Consider the following 20,990-nt stretch of genomic DNA (forward strand, 5'->3'; position numbering starts at 1 on the left):
TTCACACCCTTCAATGCCAGCTTAATGTTTAGGTTAGTGGGAATCACAGAGGAATTAGGGATGGAAACTTCTTTGCTGGTGGTAGAAGCGGTCTGGTGAATTTTTAGAGAGAAGAGGCCGTCGATGTTTGAATGTAGAAAATTGTTCTGGCTGCAGCCTGCAGTATGGACTTATTGGTGTGTGTAGCTCCCAGTGTTCTGACAGCGCGACGTTTTGGGGAAGCATGTGATTCAGCAGCTACCAGTGGGCTTCGTGCGGCGGAGATTTTGTGGCTGTTAGCGGAGTTGATAACAGAGGGTCGTTAAGAGAAGCCTGCATGCAGTAGGCAAAGGAGTAATGTTTGCCGGCGGGGGACGTGCGGCGATTAACCTGTGCGGTAGTGAAAAGGAGTTAAAAAGAAGGAAGTGTGCGGATGTGGAAAGAATGGAATAATTGTGGTAGGCTGCCGGCTGAGTAGTTTGGTGAATGTTTGGTGTGGGTCCGGCGCTGCCGATTGGATGGTGGGGCTGCAGTGTGAGTCAGATAAAAAAAATAAAAAACCAGGAGTTGGATCCAATGGGACTAACTGGCATGTATAGACGCGTGTAATGCAAAAGGGCTGTTTTTGGTAGCATCTCTCGCTTACGGCCATACCACCCTGAACACGCCCGATCTCATCTGATCTCGGAAGCTAAGCAGGGTATGGTCTGGTTAGTACTTGGATGGGAGACCACCTGGGAATACCAGGTGCTGTAAGCTTTTCTCATTTTTACTTTATACAGGGGGCGCTCCACTTCACGATTAATTTAAATCTATCACTCCCCTTCCATTTTACTATTTTATATATATATATTTTTTTTCTCTCATTCATAAAGGCAGCTTTTAGAAACCGTTTTACTCTAAATACTTCCTGGTAATTCTAGGTGCTGTAAGCTGTTCGTGCCTTTATTCCACCAGGGCGCGATCTTCTCACAAACTTGAAGACTGTCACTCCCCATTCACGTTTTACAACTTATTGTTAATGATAAAGAGACAGCTTTTTACACACAGTTTTAAACAAAGTACTGATATCATTCCTCTTCAACTGACCGCTTTGTTTTCTATGCAAAAACCACTTTGCCACAGAAGACTCGATATTATTGGCATAGCAAGTTCTGCTCTTCTCCTTTCAAAACTTGCTAAAAGCTGTATTTAAAAGAACAGATTGGCCGGGGTAATTCACACCCTTCAATGCCAGCTTAATGTTTAGGTTAGTGGGAATCACAGAGGAATTAGGGATGGAAACTTCTTTGCTGGTGGTAGAAGCGGTCTGGTGAATTTTTAGAGAGAAGAGGCCGTCGATGTTTGAATGTAGAAAATTGTTCTAGCTGCAGCCTGCAGTATGGACTTGTTGGTGTGTGTAGCTCCCAGTGTTCTGACAGCGCGACGTTTTGGGGAAGCATGTGATTCAGCAGCTACCAGTGGGCTTCGTGCGGCGGAGATTTTGTGGCTGTTAGCGGAGTTGATAACAGAGGGTCGTTAAGAGAAGCCTGCATGCAGTAGGCAAAGGAGTAATGTTTGCCGGCGGGGGACGTGCGGCGATTAACCTGTGCGGTAGTGAAAAGGAGTTAAAGAGAAGGAAGTGTGCGGATGCGGAAAGAATGGAATAATTGTGGTAGGCTGCCGGCTGAGTAGTTTGGTGAATGTTTGGTGTGGGTCCAGCGCTGCCGATTGGATGGTGGTGCTGCAGTGTGAGTCAGATAAAAAAAAAAAAAGAACATTAGTAGGATCCAATGGGACCAACTGGCATGTATAGAGGCGTGTAATGCAAAAGGGCTATTTTTGGTAGCATCTCTAGCTTACGGCCATACCACCCTGAACACGCCTGATCTCGTCTGATCTCGGAAGCTAAGCAGGGTAGGGTATGGTTAGTACTTGGATGGGAGACCACCTGGGAATACCAGGTGCTGTAAGCTTTTCTCACTTTTACTTCATACAGGGGGCCCTCCACTTCACGATTAATTTAAATCTATCACTCCCCTTCCATTTTACTATTTTATATATATATATATATATATATATATATATATATATTTCTCTCATTCATAAAGGCAGCTTTTACACACCGTTTTACTCTAAATACTTCCTGGTAATTCTAGGTGCTGTAAGCTGTTCGTGCCTTTATTCCACCAGGGCGCGATCTTCTCACAAACTTGATGACTGTCACTCCCCATTCACGTTTTACAACTTATTGTTAATGATAAAGAGACAGCTTTTTACACACAGTTTTAAACAAAGTACTGATATTATTCCTCTTCAACTGACCGCTTTGTTTTCTATGCAAAAACCACTTCGCCACAGAAGACTCGATATTATTGGCATAGCAAGTTCTGCTCTTCTCCTTTCAAAACTTGCTAAAAGCTGTATTTAAAAGAACAGATTGGCCGGGGTAATTCACACCCTTCAATGCCAGCTTAATGTTTGGGTTAGTGGGAGTCACAGAGGAATTAGGGATGGAAACTTCTTTGCTGGTGGTAGAAGCGGTCTGGTGAATATTTAGAGAGAAGAGGCCGTCGATGTTTGAATGTAGAAAATTGTTCTGGCTGCAGCCTGCAGTATGGACTTGTTGGTGTGTGTAGCTCCCAGTGTTCTGACAGCGCGACGTTTTGGGGAAGCATGTGATTCAGCAGCTACCAGTGGGCTTCGTGCGGTGGAGATTTTGTGGCTGTTAGCGGAGTTGATAACAGAGGGTCGTTAAGAGAAGCCTGCATGCAGTAGGCAAAGGAGTAATGTTTGCCGGCGGGGGACGTGCGGCGATTAACCTGTGCGGTAGTGAAAAGGAGTTAAAGAGAAGGAAGTGTGCGGATGCGGAAAGAATGGAATAATTGTGGTAGGCTGCCGGCTGAGTAGTTTGGTGAATGTTTGGTGTGGGTCCGGCGTTGCCGATTGGATGGTGGGGCTGCAGTGTGAGTTAGATAAAAAAAAAAAAAAAAAACAGGAGTAGGATCCAATGGGACCAACTGGCATGTATAGAGGCGTGTAATGCAAAAGGGCTGTTTTTGGTAGCGTCTCTCGCTTATGGCCATACCACCCTGAACACGCCCGATCTCGTCTGATCTCGGAAGCTAAGCAGGGTAGGGTCTGGTTAGTACTTGGATGGGAGACCACCTGGGAATACCAGGTGCTGTAAGCTTTTCTCACTTTTACTTTATACAGGGGGCGCTCCACTTCACGATTAATTTAAATCTATCACTCCCCTTCCATTTTACTATTTTATATATATATATTTTTTTTTCTCTCATTCTTAAAGCCAGCTTTTAGAAACCGTTTTACTCTAAATACTTCCTGATAATTCTAGGTGCTGTAAGCTGTTCGTGCCTTTATTCCACCAGGGCGCGATCTTCTCACAAACTTGAAGACTGTCACTCCCCATTCACATTTTACAACTTATTGTTAATGATAAAGAGACAGCTTTTTACACACAGTTTTAAACAAAGTACTGATATTATTCCTCTTCAACTGACCGCTTTGTTTTCTATGCAAAAACCACTTCGCCACAGAAGACTCGATATTATTGGCATAGCAAGTTCTGCTCTTCTCCTTTCAAAACTTGCTAAAAGCTGTATTTAAAAGAACAGGTTGGCCGGGGTAATTCACACCCTTCAATGCCAGCTTAATGTTTAGGTTAGTGGGAATCACAGAGGAATTAGGGATGGAAACTTCTTTGCTGGTGGTAGAAGCGGTCTGGTGAATTTTTAGAGAGAAGAGGCCGTCGATGTTTGAATGTAGAAAATTGTTCTGGCTGCAGCCTGCAGTATGGACTTGTTGGTGTGTGTAGCTCCCAGTGTTCTGACAGCGCGACGTTTTGGGGAAGCATGTGACTCAGCATCTTCCAGTGGGCTTCGTGCGGCGGAGATTTTGTGGCTGTTAGCGGAGTTGATAACAGAGGGTCGTTAAGAGAAGCCTGCATGCAGTAGGCAAAGGAGTAATGTTTGCCGGCGGGGGACGTGCGGCGATTAACCTGTGCGGTAGTGAAAAGGAGTTAAAAAGAAGGAAGTGTGCGGATGCGGAAAGAATGGAATAATTGTGGTATGCTGCTGGCTGAGTAGTTTGGTGAATGTTTGGTGTGGGTCCGGCGCTGCCGATTGGATGGTGGGGCTGCAGTGTGAGTCAGATAAAAAAAAAAAAAAGAACATTAGTAGGATCCAATGGGACCAACTGGCATGTATAGAGGCGTGTAATGCAAAAGGGCTGTTTTTGGTAGCGTCTCTCGCTTATGGCCATACCACCCTGAACACGCCCGATCTCATCCGATCTCGTAAGTTAAGTAGGGTAGGGTCTGGTTAGTACTTGGATGGGAGACCTCCTGGGAATACCAGGTGCTGTAAGCTTTTCTCACTTTTACTTTATACAGGGGGCACTCCACTTCACGATTAATTTAAATCTATCACTCCCCTTCCATTTTACTATTTTATATATATATTTTTTTTCTCTCATTCATAAAGGCAGCCTTTACACACCGTTTAACTCTAAATACTTCCTGGTAATTCTAGGTGCTGTAAGCTGTTCGTGCCTTTATTCCACCAGGGCGCGATCTTCTCACAAACTTGATGACTGTCACTCCCCATTCACATTTTACAACTTATTGTTAATGATAAAGAGACAGCTTTTTACACACAGTTTTAAACAAAGTACTGATATTATTCCTCTTCAACTGACCGCTTTGTTTTCTATGCAAAAACCACTTCGCCACAGAAGACTCGATATTATTGGCATAGCAAGTTCTGCTCTTCTCCTTTCAAAACTTGCTAAAAGCTGTATTTAAAAGAACAGATTGGCCGGGGTAATTCACACCCTTCAATGCCAGCTTAATGTTTGGGTTAGTGGGAGTCACAGAGGAATTAGGGATGGAAACTTCTTTGCTGGTGGTAGAAGCGGTCTGGTGAATTTTTAGAGAGAAGAGGCCGTCGATGTTTGAATGTAGAAAATTGTTCTGGCTGCAGCCTGCAGTATGGACTTGTTGGTGTGTGTAGCTCCCAGTGTTCTGACAGCGCGACGTTTTGGGGAAGCATGTGATTCAGCAGCTACCAGTGGGCTTCGTGCGGCGGAGATTTTGTGGCTGTTAGCGGAGTTGATAACAGAGGGTCGTTAAGAGAAGCCTGCATGCAGTAGGCAAAGGAGTAATGTTTGCCGGCGGGGGACGTGCGGCGATTAACCTGTGCGGTAGTGAAAAGGAGTTAAAAATAAGGAAGTGTGCGGATGCGGAAAGAATGGAATAATTGTGGTAGGCTGCCGGCTGAGTAGTTTGGTGAATGTTTGGTGTGGGTCCGGCGCTGCCGATTGGATGGTGGGGCTGGAGTGTGAGTCAGACAAAAAAAAAAAAAAAAAAAAAAAACAGGAGTAGGATCCACTTGGACTAACTGGCATGTATAGAGGCGTGTAATGCAAAAGGGCTGTTTTTGGTAGCGTCTCTCGCTTACGGCCATACCACCCTGAACACGCCCGATCTCGTCTGATCTCGGAAGCTAAGCAGGGTAGGGTCTGGTTAGTACTTGGATGGGAGACCACCTGGGAATACCAGGTGCTGTAAGCTTTTCTCACTTTTACTTTATACAGGGGGCGCTCCACTTCACGATTAATTTAAATCTATCACTCCCCTTCCATTTTACTATTTTATATATATATATATATATATATATATATATATATATATATATATATATATATATATTTCTCTCATTCATAAAGGCAGCTTTTACACACCGTTTTACTCTAAATACTTCCTGGTAATTCTAGGTGCTGTAAGCTGTTCGTGCCTTTATTCCACCAGGGCGCGATCTTCTCACAAACTTGATGACTGTCACTCCCCATTCACGTTTTACAACTTATTGTTAATGATAAAGAGACAGCTTTTTACACACAGTTTTAAACAAAGTACTGATATTATTCCTCTTCAACTGACCGCTTTGTTTTCTATGCAAAAACCACTTCGCCACAGAAGACTCGATATTATTGGCATAGCAAGTTCTGCTCTTCTCCTTTCAAAACTTGCTAAAAGCTGTATTTAAAAGAACAGATTGGCCGGGGTAATTCACACCCTTCAATGCCAGCTTAATGTTTGGGTTAGTGGGAGTCACAGAGGAATTAGGGATGGAAACTTCTTTGCTGGTGGTAGAAGCGGTCTGGTGAATATTTAGAGAGAAGAGGCCGTCGATGTTTGAATGTAGAAAATTGTTCTGGCTGCAGCCTGCAGTATGGACTTGTTGGTGTGTGTAGCTCCCAGTGTTCTGACAGCGCGACGTTTTGGGGAAGCATGTGATTCAGCAGCTACCAGTGGGCTTCGTGCGGTGGAGATTTTGTGGCTGTTAGCGGAGTTGATAACAGAGGGTCGTTAAGAGAAGCCTGCATGCAGTAGGCAAAGGAGTAATGTTTGCCGGCGGGGGACGTGCGGCGATTAACCTGTGCGGTAGTGAAAAGGAGTTAAAGAGAAGGAAGTGTGCGGATGCGGAAAGAATGGAATAATTGTGGTAGGCTGCCGGCTGAGTAGTTTGGTGAATGTTTGGTGTGGGTCCGGCGTTGCCGATTGGATGGTGGGGCTGCAGTGTGAGTCAGATAAAAAATAAAAAAAAAAACAGGAGTAGGATCCAATGGGACCAACTGGCATGTATAGAGGCGTGTAATGCAAAAGGGCTGTTTTTGGTAGCGTCTCTCGCTTATGGCCATACCACCCTGAACACGCCCGATCTCGTCTGATCTCGGAAGCTAAGCAGGGTAGGGTCTGGTTAGTACTTGGATGGGAGACCACCTGGGAATACCAGGTGCTGTAAGCTTTTCTCACTTTTACTTTATACAGGGGGCGCTCCACTTCACGATTAATTTAAATCTATCACTCCCCTTCCATTTTACTATTTTATATATATATATATTTTTTTCTCTCATTCTTAAAGCCAGCTTTTAGAAACCGTTTTACTCTAAATACTTCCTGATAATTCTAGGTGCTGTAAGCTGTTCGTGCCTTTATTCCACCAGGGCGCGATCTTCTCACAAACTTGAAGACTGTCACTCCCCATTCACATTTTACAACTTATTGTTAATGATAAAGAGACAGCTTTTTACACACAGTTTTAAACAAAGTACTGATATTATTCCTCTTCAACTGACCGCTTTGTTTTCTATGCAAAAACCACTTCGCCACAGAAGACTCGATATTATTGGCATAGCAAGTTCTGCTCTTCTCCTTTCAAAACTTGCTAAAAGCTGTATTTAAAAGAACAGGTTGGCCGGGGTAATTCACACCCTTCAATGCCAGCTTAATGTTTAGGTTAGTGGGAATCACAGAGGAATTAGGGATGGAAACTTCTTTGCTGGTGGTAGAAGCGGTCTGGTGAATTTTTAGAGAGAAGAGGCCGTCGATGTTTGAATGTAGAAAATTGTTCTGGCTGCAGCCTGCAGTATGGACTTGTTGGTGTGTGTAGCTCCCAGTGTTCTGACAGCGCGACGTTTTGGGGAAGCATGTGACTCAGCAGCTTCCAGTGGGCTTCGTGCGGCGGAGATTTTGTGGCTGTTAGCGGAGTTGATAACAGAGGGTCGTTAAGAGAAGCCTGCATGCAGTAGGCAAAGGAGTAATGTTTGCCGGCGGGGGACGTGCGGCGATTAACCTGTGCGGTAGTGAAAAGGAGTTAAAAAGAAGGAAGTGTGCGGATGCGGAAAGAATGGAATAATTGTGGTATGCTGCTGGCTGAGTAGTTTGGTGAATGTTTGGTGTGGGTCCGGCGCTGCCGATTGGATGGTGGGGCTGCAGTGTGAGTCAGATAAAAAAAAAAAAAAGAACATTAGTAGGATCCAATGGGACCAACTGGCATGTATAGAGGCGTGTAATGCAAAAGGGCTGTTTTTGGTAGCGTCTCTCGCTTATGGCCATACCACCCTGAACACGCCCGATCTCATCCGATCTCGTAAGTTAAGTAGGGTAGGGTCTGGTTAGTACTTGGATGGGAGACCTCCTGGGAATACCAGGTGCTGTAAGCTTTTCTCACTTTTACTTTATACAGGGGGCGCTCCACTTCACGATTAATTTAAATCTATCACTCCCCTTCCATTTTACTATTTTATATATATATATTTTTTTTTTCTCTCATTCATAAAGGCAGCTTTTAGAAACCGTTTTACTCTAAATACTTCCTGGTAATTCTAGGTGCTGTAAGCTGTACGTGCCTTTATTCCACCAGGGCGCGATCTTCTCACAAACTTGAAGACTGTCACTCCCCATTCACATTTTACAACTTATTGTTAATGATAAAGAGACAGCTTTTTACACACAGTTTTAAACAAAGTACTGATATTATTCCTCTTCAACTGACCGCTTTGTTTTCTATGCAAAAACCACTTCGCCACAGAAGACTCGATATTATTGGCATAGCAAGTTCTGCTCTTCTCCTTTCAAAACTTGCTAAAAGCTGTATTTGAAAGAACAGATTGGCCGGGGTAATTCACACCCTTCAATGCCAGCTTAATGTTTAGGTTAGTGGGAGTCACAGAGGAATTAGGGATGGAAACTTCTTTGCTGGTGGTAGAAGCGGTCTGGTGAATTTTTAGAGAGAAGAGGCCGTCGATGTTTGAATGTAGAAAATTGTTCTGGCTGCAGCCTGCAGTATGGACTTGTTGGTGTGTGTAGCTCCCAGTGTTCTGACAACGCGACGTTTTGGGGAAGAATGTGATTCAGCAGCTACCAGTGGGCTTCGTGCGGCAGAGATTTTGTGGCTGTTAGCGGAGTTGATAACAGAGGGTCGTTAAGAGAAGCCTGCATGCAGTAGGCAAAGGAGTAATGTTTGCCGGCGGGGGACGTGCGGCGATTAACCTGTGCGGTAGTGAAAAGGAGTTAAAAAGAAGGAAGTGTGCGGATGCGGAAAGAATGGAATAATTGTGGTAGGCTGCTGGCTGAGTAGTTTGGTGAATGTTTGGTGTGGGTCCGGCGCTGCCGATTGGATGGTGGAGCTGCAGTGTGAGTCAGATAAAAAAAAAAAAAAGAACATTAGTAGGATCCAATGGGACCAACTGGCATGTATAGAGGCGTGTAATGCAAAAGGGCTGTTTTTGGTAGCATCTCTCGCTTGCGGCCATACCACCCTGAACACGCCCGATCTCGTCTGATCTCGGAAACTAAGCAGGGTAGGGTCTGGTTAGTACTTGGATGGGAGACCTCCTGGGAATACCAGGTGCTGTAAGCTTTTCTCACTTTTACTTTATACAGGGGGTGCTCCACTTCACGATTAATTTAAATCTATCACTCCCCATCCATTTTACTATTTTATATATATATATATATATTTTTTCTCTCATTCATAAAGGCAGCTTTTAGAAACCGTTTTACTCTAAATACTTCCTGGTAATTCTAGCTGCTGTAAGCTGTTCGTGCCTTTATTCAACCAGGGCGCGATCTTCTCACAAACTTGAAGACTGTCACTCCCCATTCACATTTTACAACTTATTGTTAATGATAAAGAGACAGCTTTTTACACACAGTTTTAAACAAAGTACTGATATTATTCCTCTTCAACTGACCGCTTTGTTTTCTATGCAAAAACCACTTCGCCACAGAAGACTCGATATTATTGGCATAACAAGTTCTGCTCTTCTCCTTTCAAAACTTGCTAAAAGCTGTATTTAAAAGAACAGATTGGCCGGGGTAATTCACACCCTTCAATGCCAGCTTAATGTTTAGGTTAGTGGGAATCACAGAGGAATTAGGGATGGAAACTTCTTTGCTGGTGGTAGAAGCGGTCTGGTGAATTTTTAGAGAGAAGAGGCCGTCGATGTTTGAATGTAGAAAATTGTTCTGGCTGCAGCCTGCAGTATGGACTTGTTGGTGTGTGTAGCTCCCAGTGTTCTGACAGCACGACGTTTTGGGGAAGCATGTGATTCAGCAGCTACCAGTGGGCTTCGTGCGGCGGAGATTTTGTGGCTGTTAGCGGAGTTGATAACAGAGGGTCGTTAAGAGAAGCCTGCATGCAGTAGGCAAAGGAGTAATGTTTGCCGACGGGGGACGTGCGGCGATTAACCTGTGCGGTAGTGAAAAGGAGTTAAAAATAAGGAAGTGTGCGGATGCGGAAAGAATGGAATAATTGTGGTAGGCTGCCGGCTGAGTAGTTTGGTGAATGTTTGGTGTGGGTCCGGCGCTGCCGATTGGATGGTGGTGCTGCAGTGTGATTCAGATAAAAAAAAAAAAAAAAACCAGGAGTAGGATCCAATGGGACTAACTGGCATGTATAGACGCGTGTAATGCAAAAGGGCTGTTTTTGGTCGCATCTCTCGCTTATGGCCATACCACCCTGAACACGCCCGATCTCATCCGATCTCGGAAGCCAAGCAGGGTAGGGTCTGGTTAGTACTTGGATGGGAGACCTCCTGGGAATACCAGGTGCTGTAAGCTTTTCTCACTTTTACTTTAAACGGGGGGCGCTCCACTTAACGATTAATTTAAATCTATCACTCCCCTTCCATTTTACTATTTTATATATATATATATTTTTTCTCTCATTCATAAAGGCAGCTTTTAGAAACCGTTTTACTCTAAATACTTCCTGGTAATTCTAGGTGCTGTAAGCTGTTCGTGCCTTTATTCCACCAGGGCGCGATCTTCTCACAAACTTGAAGACTGTCACTCCCCATTCACGTTTTACAACTTATTGTTAATGATAAAGAGACAGCTTTTTACACACAGTTTTAAACAAAGTACTGATATTATTCCTCTTCAACTGACCGCTTTGTTTTCTATGCAAAAACCACTTCGCCACAGAAGACTCGATATTATTGGCATAGCAAGTTCTGCTCTTCTCCTTTCAAAACTTGCTAAAAGCTGTATTTAAAAGAACAGATTGGCCGGGGTAATTCACACCCTTCAATGCCAGCTTAATGTTTAGGTTAGTGGGAATCACAGAGGAATTAGGGATGGAAACTTCTTTGCTGGTGGTAGAAGCGGTCTGGTGAATTTTTAGAGAGAAGAGGCCGTCGATGTTTGAATGTAGAAAATTGTTCTGGCTGCAGCCTGCAGTATGGACTTGTTGGTGTGTGTAGCTCCCAGTGTTCTGACAGCACGACGTTTTGGGGAAGCATGTGATTCAGCAGCTACCAGTGGGCTTCGTGCGGCAGAGATTTTGTGGCTGTTAGCGGAGTTGACAACAGAGGGTCGTTAAGAGAAGCCTGCATGCAGTAGGCAAAGGAGTAATGTTTGCCGGCGGGGGACGTGCGGCGATTAACCTGTGCGGTAGTGAAAAGAAGTTAAAAAGAAGGAAGTGTGCGGATGCGGAAAGAATGGAATAATTGTGGTAGGCTGCCGGCTGAGTAGTTTGGTGAATGTTTGGTGTGGGTCCGGCGCTGCCGATTGGATGGTGGTGCTGCAGTGTGAGTCAGATTAAAAATAAAAAAAAAACCAGGAGTAGGATCCAATGGGACTAACTGGCATGTATAGACGCGTGTAATGCAAAAGGGCTGTTTTTGGTCGCGTCTCTCGCTTATGGCCATACCACCCTGAACACGCCCGATCTCATCCGATCTCGGAAGCCAAGCAGGGTAGGGTCTGGTTAGTACTTGGATGGGAGACCTCCTGGGAATACCAGGTGCTGTAAGCTTTTCTCACTTTTACTTTATACAGGGGGCGCTCCACTTCAGGATTAATTTAAATCTATCACTCCCCTTCCATTTTACTATTTTATATATATATATATTTTTCTCTCATTCATAAAGGTAGCTTTTACACACCGTTTTACTCTAAATACTTCCTGGTAATTCAAGGTGCTCTAAGCTGTTCGTGCCTTTATTCCACCAGGGCGCGATCTTCTCACAAACTTGAAGACTGTCACTCCCCATTCACGTTTTACAACTCATTGTTAATGATAAAGAGACAGCTTTTTACACACAGTTTTAAACAAAGTACTGATATTATTCCTCTTCAACTGACCGCTTTGTTTTCTATGCAAAAACCACTTCGCCACAGAAGACTCGATATTATTGGCATAGCAAGTTCTGCTCTTCTCCTTTCAAAACTTGCTAAAAGCTGTATTTAAAAGAACAGATTGGCCGGGGTAATTCACACCCTTCAATGCCAGCTTAATGTTTAGGTTAGTGGGAGTCACAGAGGAATTAGGGATGGAAACTTCTTTGCTGGTGGTAGAAGCGGTCTGGTGAATTTTTAGAGAGAAGAGGCCGTCGATGTTTGAATGTAGAAAATTGTTCTGGCTGCAGCCTGCAGTATGGACTTGTTGGTGTGTGTAGCTCCCAGTGTTCTGACAGCGCGACGTTTTGGGGAAGCATGTGATTCAGCAGCTACCAGTGGGCTTCGTGCGGCGGAGATTTTGTGGCTGTTAGCGGAGTTGATAACAGAGGGTCGTTAAGAGAAGCCTGCATGCAGTAGGCAAAGGAGTAATGTTTGCCGGCGGGGGACGTGCGGCGATTAACCTGTGCGGTAGTGAAAAGGAGTTAAAAAGAAGGAAGTGTGCGGATGCGGAAAGAATGGAATAATTGTGGTAGGCTGCTGGCTGAGTAGTTTGGTGAATGTTTGGTGTGGGTCCGGCGCTGCCGATTGGATGGTGGGGCTGCAGTGTGAGTCAGATAAAAAAAAAAAAAAAGAACATTAGTAGGATCCAATGGGACTAACTGGCATGTATAGACGAGTGTAATGCAAAAGGGCTGTTTTTGGTCGCATCTCTCGCTTATGGCCATACCACCCTGAACACGCCCGATCTCATCCGATCTCGGAAGCCAAGCAGGGTAGGGTCTGGTTAGTACTTGGATGGGAGACCTCCTGGGAATACCAGGTGCTGTAAGCTTATCTCACTTTTACTTTATACAGGGGGCGCTCCACTTCACGATTAATTTAAATCTATCACTCCCCTTCCATTTTACTATTTTATATATATTTTTTTTTTTTCTCTCATTCATAAAGGCAGCTTTTACACACGTTTTACTCTAAATACTGCCTGGTAATTCTAGGTGCTGTAAGCTGTTCGTGCCTTTATTCCACCAGGGCGCGATCTTCTCACAAACTTGAAGACTGTCACTCCCCATTCACGTTTTACAACTTATTGTTAATGATAAAGAGACAGCTTTTTACACACAGTTTTAAACAAAGTACTGATATTATTCCTCTTCAACTGACCGCTTTGTTTTCTATGCAAAAACCACTTCGCCACAGAAGACTCGATATTATTGGCATAGCAAGTTCTGCTCTTCTCCTTTCAAAACTTGCTAAAAGCTGTATTTAAAAGAACAGATTGGCCGGGGTAATTCACACCCTTCAATGCCAGCTTAATGTTTAGGTTAGTGGGAATCACAGAGGAATTAGGGATGGAAACTTCTTTGCTAGTGGTAGAAGCGGTCTGGTGAATTTTTAGAGAGAAGAGGCCGTCGATGTTTGAATGTAGAAAATTGTTCTGGCTGCAGCCTGCAGTATGGACTTGTTGGTGTGTGTAGCTCCCAGTGTTCTGACAGCGCGACGTTTTGGGGAAGCATGTGATTCAGCAGCTACCAGTGGGCTTCGTGCGGCGGAGATTTTGTGGCTGTTAGCGGAGTTGATAATAGAGGCTCGTTAAGAGAAGCCTGCATGCAGTAGGCAAAGGAGTAATGTTTGCCGGCGGGGGACGTGCGGCGATTAACCTGTGCGGTAGTGAAAAGAAGTTAAAAAGAAGGAAGTGTGCGGATGCGAAAAGAATGGAATAATTGTGGTAGGCTGCCGGCTGAGTAGTTTGGTGAATGTTTGGTGTGGGTCCGGCGCTGCCGATTGGATGGTGGTGCTGCAGTGTGAGTCAGATTAAAAATAAAAAAAAAACCAGGAGTAGGATCCAATGGGACTAACTGGCATGTATAGACGCGTGTAATGCAAAAGGGCTGTTTTTGGTAGCGTCTCTTGCTTATGGCCATACCACCCTGAACACGCCCGATCTCATCCGATCTCGTAAGCTAAGCAGGGTAGGGTCTGGTTAGTACTTGGATGGGATACCTCCTGGGAATACCAGGTGCTGTAAGCTTTTCTCACTTTTACTTTATACAGGGGGCGCTCCACTTCAGGATTAATTTAAATCTATCACTCCCCTTCCATTTTACTATTTTATATATATATATATTTTTCTCTCATTCATAAAGGTAGCTTTTACACACCGTTTTACTCTAAATACTTCCTGGTAATTCAAGGTGCTCTAAGCTGTTCGTGCCTTTATTCCACCAGGGCGCGATCTTCTCACAAACTTGAAGACTGTCACTCCCCATTCACGTTTTACAACTTATTGTTAATGATAAAGAGACAGCTTTTTACACACAGTTTTAAACAAAGTACTGATATTATTCCTCTTCAACTGACCGCTTTGTTTTCTATGCAAAAACCACTTCGCCACAGAAGACTCGATATTATTGGCATAGCAAGTTCTGCTCTTCTCCTTTCAAAACTTGCTAAAAGCTGTATTTAAAAGAACAGATTGGCCGGGGTAATTCACACCCTTCAATGCCAGCTTAATGTTTAGGTTAGTGGGAGTCACAGAGGAATTAGGGATGGAAACTTCTTTGCTGGTGGTAGAAGCGGTCTGGTGAATTTTTAGAGAGAAGAGGCCGTCGATGTTTGAATGTAGAAAATTGTTCTGGCTGCAGCCTGCAGTATGGACTTGTTGGTGTGTGTAGCTCCCAGTGTTCTGACAGCGCGACGTTTTGGGGAAGCATGTGATTCAGCAGCTACCAGTGGGCTTCGTGCGGCGGAGATTTTGTGGCTGTTAGCGGAGTTGATAACAGAGGGTCGTTAAGAGAAGCCTGCATGCAATAGGCAAAGGAGTAATGTTTGCCGGCGGGGGACGTGCGGCGATTAACCTGTGCGGTAGTGAAAAGGAGTTAAAAAGAAGGAAGTGTGCGGATGCGGAAAGAATGGAATAATTGTGGTAGGCTGCTGGCTGAGTAGTTTGGTGAATGTTTGGTGTGGGTCCGGCGCTGCCGATTGGATGGTGGGGCTGCAGTGTGAGTCAGATAAAAAAAAAAAAAGAACATTAGTAGTATCCAATGGGACTAACTGGCATGTATAGACGCGTGTAATGCAAAAGGGCTGTTTTTGGTCGCATCTCTCGCTTATGGCCATACCACCCTGAACACGCCCGATCTCATCCGATCTCGGAAGCCAAGCAGGGTAGGGTCTGGTTAGTACTTGGATGGGAGACCTCCTGGGAATACCAGGTGCTGTAAGCTTATCTCACTTTTACTTTATACAGGGGGCGCTCCACTTCACGATTAATTTAAATCTATCACTCCCCTTCCATTTTACTATTTTATATATATATATTTTTTTTTCTCTCATTCATAAAGGCAGCTTTTACACACGTTTTACTCTAAATACTGCCTGGTAATTCTAGGTGCTGTAAGCTGTTCGTGCCTTTATTCCACCAGGGCGCGATCTTCTCACAAACTTGAAGACTGTCACTCCCCATTCACGTTTTACAACTTATTGTTAATGGTAAAGAGACAGCTTTTTACACACAGTTTTAAACAAAGTACTGATATAATTCCTCTTCAACTCACCGCTTTGTTTTCTATGCAAAAACCACTTCGCCACAGAAGACTCGATATTATTGGCAAACAAGGTCTGCTCTTCTCCTCCCTTCAAAACTTGCTAAAAGCTTTATTTAAAAGAGCAGGTTGGCCGGGGTAATTCACACCCTTCAATGCCAGATTAATGTTTAGGTTAGTGGGAATCACAGAGGTATTAGGGATGGAAACTTCTTTGCTGGTGGTAGAAGCGGTCTGGTGAATTTTTAGAGAGAAGAGGCCGTCGATGTCTCAATGTAGAAAATTGTTCTGGATGCAGCCTGCAGTATGGACTTGTTGGTGTGTGTAGCTCCCAGTGTTCTGACAGCGCGACGTTTTGGGGAAGCATGTGATTCAACAGCTACCAGTGGGCTTCGTGCGGCAGAGATTTTGTGGCTGTTAGCGGAGTTGATAACACAGGGTTGTTAAGAGAAGCCTGCATGAGGTAGGCAAAGGAGTAATGTTTGCCGGCGGGGGACGTGCGGCGATTAACCTGTGCGGTAGTGAAAAGGAGTTAAAGAGAAGGAAGTGTGCGGATGCGGAAAGAATGGAATAATTGTGGTAGGCTGCCGGCTGAGTAGTTTGGTGAATGTTTGGTGTGGTTCCGGCACTGCCGATTGGATGGTGGGGCTGCAGTGTGAGTCAGATAAAAAAAAAAAAAAAAACAGGAGTAGGATCCAATGGGACTAACTGGCATGTATAGATGCGTGTAATGCAAAAGGGCTATTTTTGGTAGCGTCTCTCACTTACGGCCATACCACCCTGAAAGCGCCCGATCTCGTCTGATCTTGGAAGCTAAGCAGGCTAGGGTCTGGTTAGTACTTGAATGGGAGACCGCCTGGGAATACCAGGTGCTGTAAGCTTTTCTCACTTTTACTTTATACAGGGGGCGCTCCACTTCACGATTAATTTAAATGTATCACTCCCCTTCCATTTTACTATTTTATATATTTCTTTTTTCTCTCATTCATAAAGGCAGCTTTTACACACCGTTTTACTCTAAATACTGCCTGGTAATTATAGCTGCTGTAAGCTGTTCGTGCCTTTATTCCACCAGGGCGCGATCTTCTCACAAACTTGAAGACTGTCACTCCCCATTCACGTTTTACAACTTATTGTTAATAATAAAGAGACAGCTTTTTACACACAGTTTTAAACAAAGTACTAATATAATTCCTCTTCAACTCACCGCTTTGTTTTCTATGCAAAAACCACTTCGCCACAGAATATTCGATATTATTGGCATATTATCTGCTCTTCTCCTCCTTTCAAAACTTGCTAAAAGCTGTATTTAAAAGAGCAGGTTGGCCGGGGTAATTTACACACTTCAATGCCAGCTTAATGTTTAGGTTAGTGGGAATCACAGAAGAATTAGGGATGGAAACTTCTTTGCTGGTGGTAGAAGCGGTCTGGTGAATTTTTAGAGAGAAGAGGCTGTCGATGTTTGAATGTAGAAAATTGTTCTGGCTGCAGCCTGCAGTATGGACTTGTTGGTGTGTGTAGCTCCCAGTGCTCTGACAGCGCGACGTTTTGGAGAAGCATGTGATTCAACAGCTACCAGTGGGCTTCGTGCGGCAGAGATTTTGTGGCTGTTAGCGGAGTTGATAACAGAGGGTTGTTAAGAGAATCCTGCATGCAATAGGCAAAGGAGTAATGTTTGCCGGCGGGGGACGTGCGGCGATTAACCTGTGCGGTAGTGAAAAGGAGTTAAAAAGAAGGAAGTGTGCGGATGCGGAAAGAATGGAATAATTGTGGTAGGCTGCTGGCTGAGTAGTTTGGTGAATGTTTGGTGTGGGTCCGGCGCTGCCGATTGGATGGTGGGGCTGCAGTGTGAGTCAGATAAAAAAAAAAAAAAGAACATTAGTAGTATCCAATGGGACTAACTGGCATGTATAGACGCGTGTAATGCAAAAGGGCTGTTTTTGGTCGCATCTCTCGCTTATGGCCATACCACCCTGAACACGCCCGATCTCATCCGATCTCGGAAGCCAAGCAGGGTAGGGTCTGGTTAGTACTTGGATGGGAGACCTCCTGGGAATACCAGGTGCTGTAAGCTTATCTCACTTTTACTTTATACAGGGGGCGCTCCACTTCACGATTAATTTAAATCTATCACTCCCCTTCCATTTTACTATTTTATATATATATATATTTTTTTTCTCTCATTCATAAAGGCAGCTTTTACACACGTTTTACTCTAAATACTGCCTGGTAATTCTAGGTGCTGTAAGCTGTTCGTGCCTTTATTCCACCAGGGCGCGATCTTCTCACAAACTTGAAGACTGTCACTCCCCATTCACGTTTTACAACTTATTGTTAATGGTAAAGAGACAGCTTTTTACACACAGTTTTAAACAAAGTACTGATATAATTCCTCTTCAACTCACCGCTTTGTTTTCTATGCAAAAACCACTTCGCCACAGAAGACTCGATATTATTGGCAAACAAGGTCTGCTCTTCTCCTCCCTTCAAAACTTGCTAAAAGCTTTATTTAAAAGAGCAGGTTGGCCGGGGTAATTCACACCCTTCAATGCCAGATTAATGTTTAGGTTAGTGGGAATCACAGAGGTATTAGGGATGGAAACTTCTTTGCTGGTGGTAGAAGCGGTCTGGTGAATTTTTAGAGAGAAGAGGCCGTCGATGTTTCAATGTAGAAAATTGTTCTGGATGCAGCCTGCAGTATGGACTTGTTGGTGTGTGTAGCTCCCAGTGTTCTGACAGCGCGACGTTTTGGGGAAGCATGTGATTCAACAGCTACCAGTGGGCTTCGTGCGGCAGAGATTTTGTGGCTGTTAGCGGAGTTGATAACACAGGGTTGTTAAGAGAAGCCTGCATGAGGTAGGCAAAGGAGTAATGTTTGCCGGCGGGGGACGTGCGGCGATTAACCTGTGCGGTAGTGAAAAGGAGTTAAAGAGAAGGAAGTGTGCGGATGCGGAAAGAATGGAATAATTGTGGTAGGCTGCCGGCTGAGTAGTTTGGTGAATGTTTGGTGTGGTTCCGGCACTGCCGATTGGATGGTGGGGCTGCAGTGTGAGTCAGATAAAAAAAAAAAAAAAAACAGGAGTAGGATCCAATGGGACTAACTGGCATGTATAGACGCGTGTAATGCAAAAGGGCTATTTTTGGTAGCGTCTCTCACTTACGGCCATACCACCCTGAACGCGCCCGATCTCGTCTGATCTTGGAAGCTAAGCAGGCTAGGGTCTGGTTAGTACTTGAATGGGAGACCGCCTGGGAATACCAGGTGCTGTAAGCTTTTCTCACTTTTACTTTATACAGGGGGCGCTCCACTTCACGATTAATTTAAATGTATCACTCCCCTTCCATTTTACTATTTTATATATTTCTTTTTTCTCTCATTCATAAAGGCAGCTTTTACACACCGTTTTACTCTAAATACTGCCTGGTAATTATAGCTGCTGTAAGCTGTTCGTGCCTTTATTCCACCAGGGCGCGATCTTCTCACAAACTTGAAGACTGTCACTCCCCATTCACGTTTTACAACTTATTGTTAATAATAAAGAGACAGCTTTTTACACACAGTTTTAAACAAAGTACTAATATAATTCCTCTTCAACTCACCGCTTTGTTTTCTATGCAAAAACCACTTCGCCACAGAATATTCGATATTATTGGCATATTATCTGCTCTTCTCCTCCTTTCAAAACTTGCTAAAAGCTGTATTTAAAAGAGCAGGTTGGCCGGGGTAATTTACACACTTCAATGCCAGCTTAATGTTTAGGTTAGTGGGAATCACAGAAGAATTAGGGATGGAAACTTCTTTGCTGGTGGTAGAAGCGGTCTGGTGAATTTTTAGAGAGAAGAGGCTGTCGATGTTTGAATGTAGAAAATTGTTCTGGCTGCAGCCTGCAGTATGGACTTGTTGGTGTGTGTAGCTCCCAGTGCTCTGACAGCGCGACGTTTTGGAGAAGCATGTGATTCAACAGCTACCAGTGGGCTTCGTGCGGCAGAGATTTTGTGGCTGTTAGCGGAGTTGATAACAGAGGGTTGTTAAGAGAATCCTGCAAGAGGTAGGCAAAGGAGTAATGTTTGCCGGCGGGGGACGTGCAGCGATTAACCTGTGAGGTAGTGAAAAGGAGTTAAAGAGAAGGAAGTGTGCGGATGCGGAATGAATGGAATAATTGTGGTAGGCTGCTGGCTGAGTAGTTTGGTGAATGTTTGGTGTGGGTCCGGCGCTGCCGATTGGATGGTGGGGCTGCAGTGTGAGTCAGATAAAAAAAAAAAAAAGAACATTAGTAGGATCCAATGGGACTAACTGGCATGTATAGACGCGTGTAATGCAAAAGGGCTGTTTTTGGTCGCATCTCTCGCTTATGGCCATACCACCCTGAACACGCCCGATCTCATCTGATCTCGGAAGCCAAGTAGGGTAGGGTCTGGTTAGTACTTGGATGGGAGACCTCCTGGGAATACCAGGTGCTGTAAGCTTATCTCACTTTTACTTTATACAGGGGGTGCTCCACTTCACGATTAATTTAAATCTATCACTCCCCTTCCATTTTACTATTTTATATATATATTTTTTTTTTTTCTCTCATTCATAAAGGCAGCTTTTACACACGTTTTACTCTAAATACTGCCTGGTAATTCTAGGTGCTGTAAGCTGTTCGTGCCTTTATTCCACCAGGGCGCGATCTTCTCACAAACTTGAAGACTGTCACTCCCCATTCACGTTTTACAACTTATTGTTAATGATAAAGAGACAGCTTTTTACACACAGTTTTAAACAAAGTACTGATATAATTCCTCTTCAACTCACCGCTTTGTTTTCTATGCAAAAACCACTTCGCCACAGAAGACTCGATATTATTGGCAAAGCAAGGTCTGCTCTTCTCCTCCCTTCAAAACTTGCTAAAAGCTTTATTTAAAAGAGCAGGTTGGCCGGGTTAATTCACACCCTTCAATGCCAGATTAATGTTTAGGTTAGTGGGAATCACAGAGGTATTAGGGATGGAAACTTCTTTGCTGGTGGTAGAAGCGGTCTGGTGAATTTTTAGAGAGAAGAGGCCGTCGATGTTTCAATGTAGAAAATTGTTCTGGCTGCAGCCTGCAGTATGGACTTGTTGGTTTGTGTAGCTCCCAGTGTTCTGACAGCGCGACGTTTTGGGGAAGCATGTGATTCAACAGCTACCAGTGGGCTTCGTGCGGCAGAGATTTTGTGGCTGTTAGCGGAGTTGATAACACAGGGTTGTTAAGAGAAGCCTGCATGAGGTAGGCAAAGGAGTAATGTTTGCCGGCGGGGGACGTGCGGCGATTAACCTGTGCGGTAGTGAAAAGGAGTTAAAGAGAAGGAAGTGTGCGGATGCGGAAAGAATGGAATAATTGTGGTAGGCTGCCGGCTGAGTAGTTTGGTGAATGTTTGGTGTGGTTCCGGCACTGCCGATTGGATGGTGGGGCTGCAGTTTGAGTCAGATAAAAAAAAAAAAAAAAACAGGAGTAGGATCCAATGGGACTAACTG

The 20,990-nt window shown here is 44.3% G+C and overlaps 17 non-coding genes across 17 annotated transcripts; all 17 read left to right on the forward strand.

Annotated features, from left to right (window-relative positions):
- The first annotated feature begins 619 nt into the window (after positions 1 to 619).
- Positions 620 to 738, forward strand: LOC125733862 (5S ribosomal RNA). The gene has a single exon (XR_007393195.1). It is a non-coding gene; the product is annotated as a 5S ribosomal RNA (ribosomal RNA).
- A 1,077-nt stretch (positions 739 to 1,815) lies between these two features.
- LOC125735192 (5S ribosomal RNA) lies at positions 1,816 to 1,934 on the forward strand. Its single transcript, XR_007394491.1, has one exon. It is a non-coding gene; the product is annotated as a 5S ribosomal RNA (ribosomal RNA).
- A 1,098-nt stretch (positions 1,935 to 3,032) lies between these two features.
- On the forward strand, positions 3,033 to 3,151 carry LOC125732523 (5S ribosomal RNA). The gene has a single exon (XR_007391900.1). It is a non-coding gene; the product is annotated as a 5S ribosomal RNA (ribosomal RNA).
- Positions 3,152 to 4,230: 1,079 nt separating this feature from the next.
- Positions 4,231 to 4,349, forward strand: LOC125734257 (5S ribosomal RNA). Its single transcript, XR_007393576.1, has one exon. It is a non-coding gene; the product is annotated as a 5S ribosomal RNA (ribosomal RNA).
- A 1,083-nt stretch (positions 4,350 to 5,432) lies between these two features.
- Positions 5,433 to 5,551, forward strand: LOC125737001 (5S ribosomal RNA). Its single transcript, XR_007396268.1, has one exon. It is a non-coding gene; the product is annotated as a 5S ribosomal RNA (ribosomal RNA).
- Positions 5,552 to 6,669: 1,118 nt separating this feature from the next.
- Positions 6,670 to 6,788, forward strand: LOC125732524 (5S ribosomal RNA). Its single transcript, XR_007391901.1, has one exon. It is a non-coding gene; the product is annotated as a 5S ribosomal RNA (ribosomal RNA).
- A 1,079-nt stretch (positions 6,789 to 7,867) lies between these two features.
- LOC125734258 (5S ribosomal RNA) lies at positions 7,868 to 7,986 on the forward strand. The gene has a single exon (XR_007393577.1). It is a non-coding gene; the product is annotated as a 5S ribosomal RNA (ribosomal RNA).
- A 1,080-nt stretch (positions 7,987 to 9,066) lies between these two features.
- On the forward strand, positions 9,067 to 9,185 carry LOC125734569 (5S ribosomal RNA). The gene has a single exon (XR_007393876.1). It is a non-coding gene; the product is annotated as a 5S ribosomal RNA (ribosomal RNA).
- A 1,083-nt stretch (positions 9,186 to 10,268) lies between these two features.
- Positions 10,269 to 10,387, forward strand: LOC125732697 (5S ribosomal RNA). Its single transcript, XR_007392069.1, has one exon. It is a non-coding gene; the product is annotated as a 5S ribosomal RNA (ribosomal RNA).
- A 1,079-nt stretch (positions 10,388 to 11,466) lies between these two features.
- On the forward strand, positions 11,467 to 11,585 carry LOC125732698 (5S ribosomal RNA). The gene has a single exon (XR_007392070.1). It is a non-coding gene; the product is annotated as a 5S ribosomal RNA (ribosomal RNA).
- A 1,078-nt stretch (positions 11,586 to 12,663) lies between these two features.
- Positions 12,664 to 12,782, forward strand: LOC125732699 (5S ribosomal RNA). The gene has a single exon (XR_007392071.1). It is a non-coding gene; the product is annotated as a 5S ribosomal RNA (ribosomal RNA).
- Positions 12,783 to 13,860: 1,078 nt separating this feature from the next.
- Positions 13,861 to 13,979, forward strand: LOC125734666 (5S ribosomal RNA). The gene has a single exon (XR_007393969.1). It is a non-coding gene; the product is annotated as a 5S ribosomal RNA (ribosomal RNA).
- Positions 13,980 to 15,055: 1,076 nt separating this feature from the next.
- Positions 15,056 to 15,174, forward strand: LOC125732700 (5S ribosomal RNA). The gene has a single exon (XR_007392072.1). It is a non-coding gene; the product is annotated as a 5S ribosomal RNA (ribosomal RNA).
- A 1,080-nt stretch (positions 15,175 to 16,254) lies between these two features.
- LOC125736550 (5S ribosomal RNA) lies at positions 16,255 to 16,373 on the forward strand. Its single transcript, XR_007395828.1, has one exon. It is a non-coding gene; the product is annotated as a 5S ribosomal RNA (ribosomal RNA).
- Positions 16,374 to 17,447: 1,074 nt separating this feature from the next.
- On the forward strand, positions 17,448 to 17,566 carry LOC125732702 (5S ribosomal RNA). The gene has a single exon (XR_007392074.1). It is a non-coding gene; the product is annotated as a 5S ribosomal RNA (ribosomal RNA).
- A 1,081-nt stretch (positions 17,567 to 18,647) lies between these two features.
- LOC125737002 (5S ribosomal RNA) lies at positions 18,648 to 18,766 on the forward strand. The gene has a single exon (XR_007396269.1). It is a non-coding gene; the product is annotated as a 5S ribosomal RNA (ribosomal RNA).
- Positions 18,767 to 19,840: 1,074 nt separating this feature from the next.
- On the forward strand, positions 19,841 to 19,959 carry LOC125734141 (5S ribosomal RNA). Its single transcript, XR_007393465.1, has one exon. It is a non-coding gene; the product is annotated as a 5S ribosomal RNA (ribosomal RNA).
- Positions 19,960 to 20,990: the final 1,031 nt, after the last annotated feature.

Source organism: Brienomyrus brachyistius, chromosome 2, assembly GCF_023856365.1.
Source record: "Brienomyrus brachyistius isolate T26 chromosome 2, BBRACH_0.4, whole genome shotgun sequence".
NCBI classification, from domain to species: Eukaryota; Metazoa; Chordata; class Actinopteri; order Osteoglossiformes; family Mormyridae; genus Brienomyrus; species Brienomyrus brachyistius.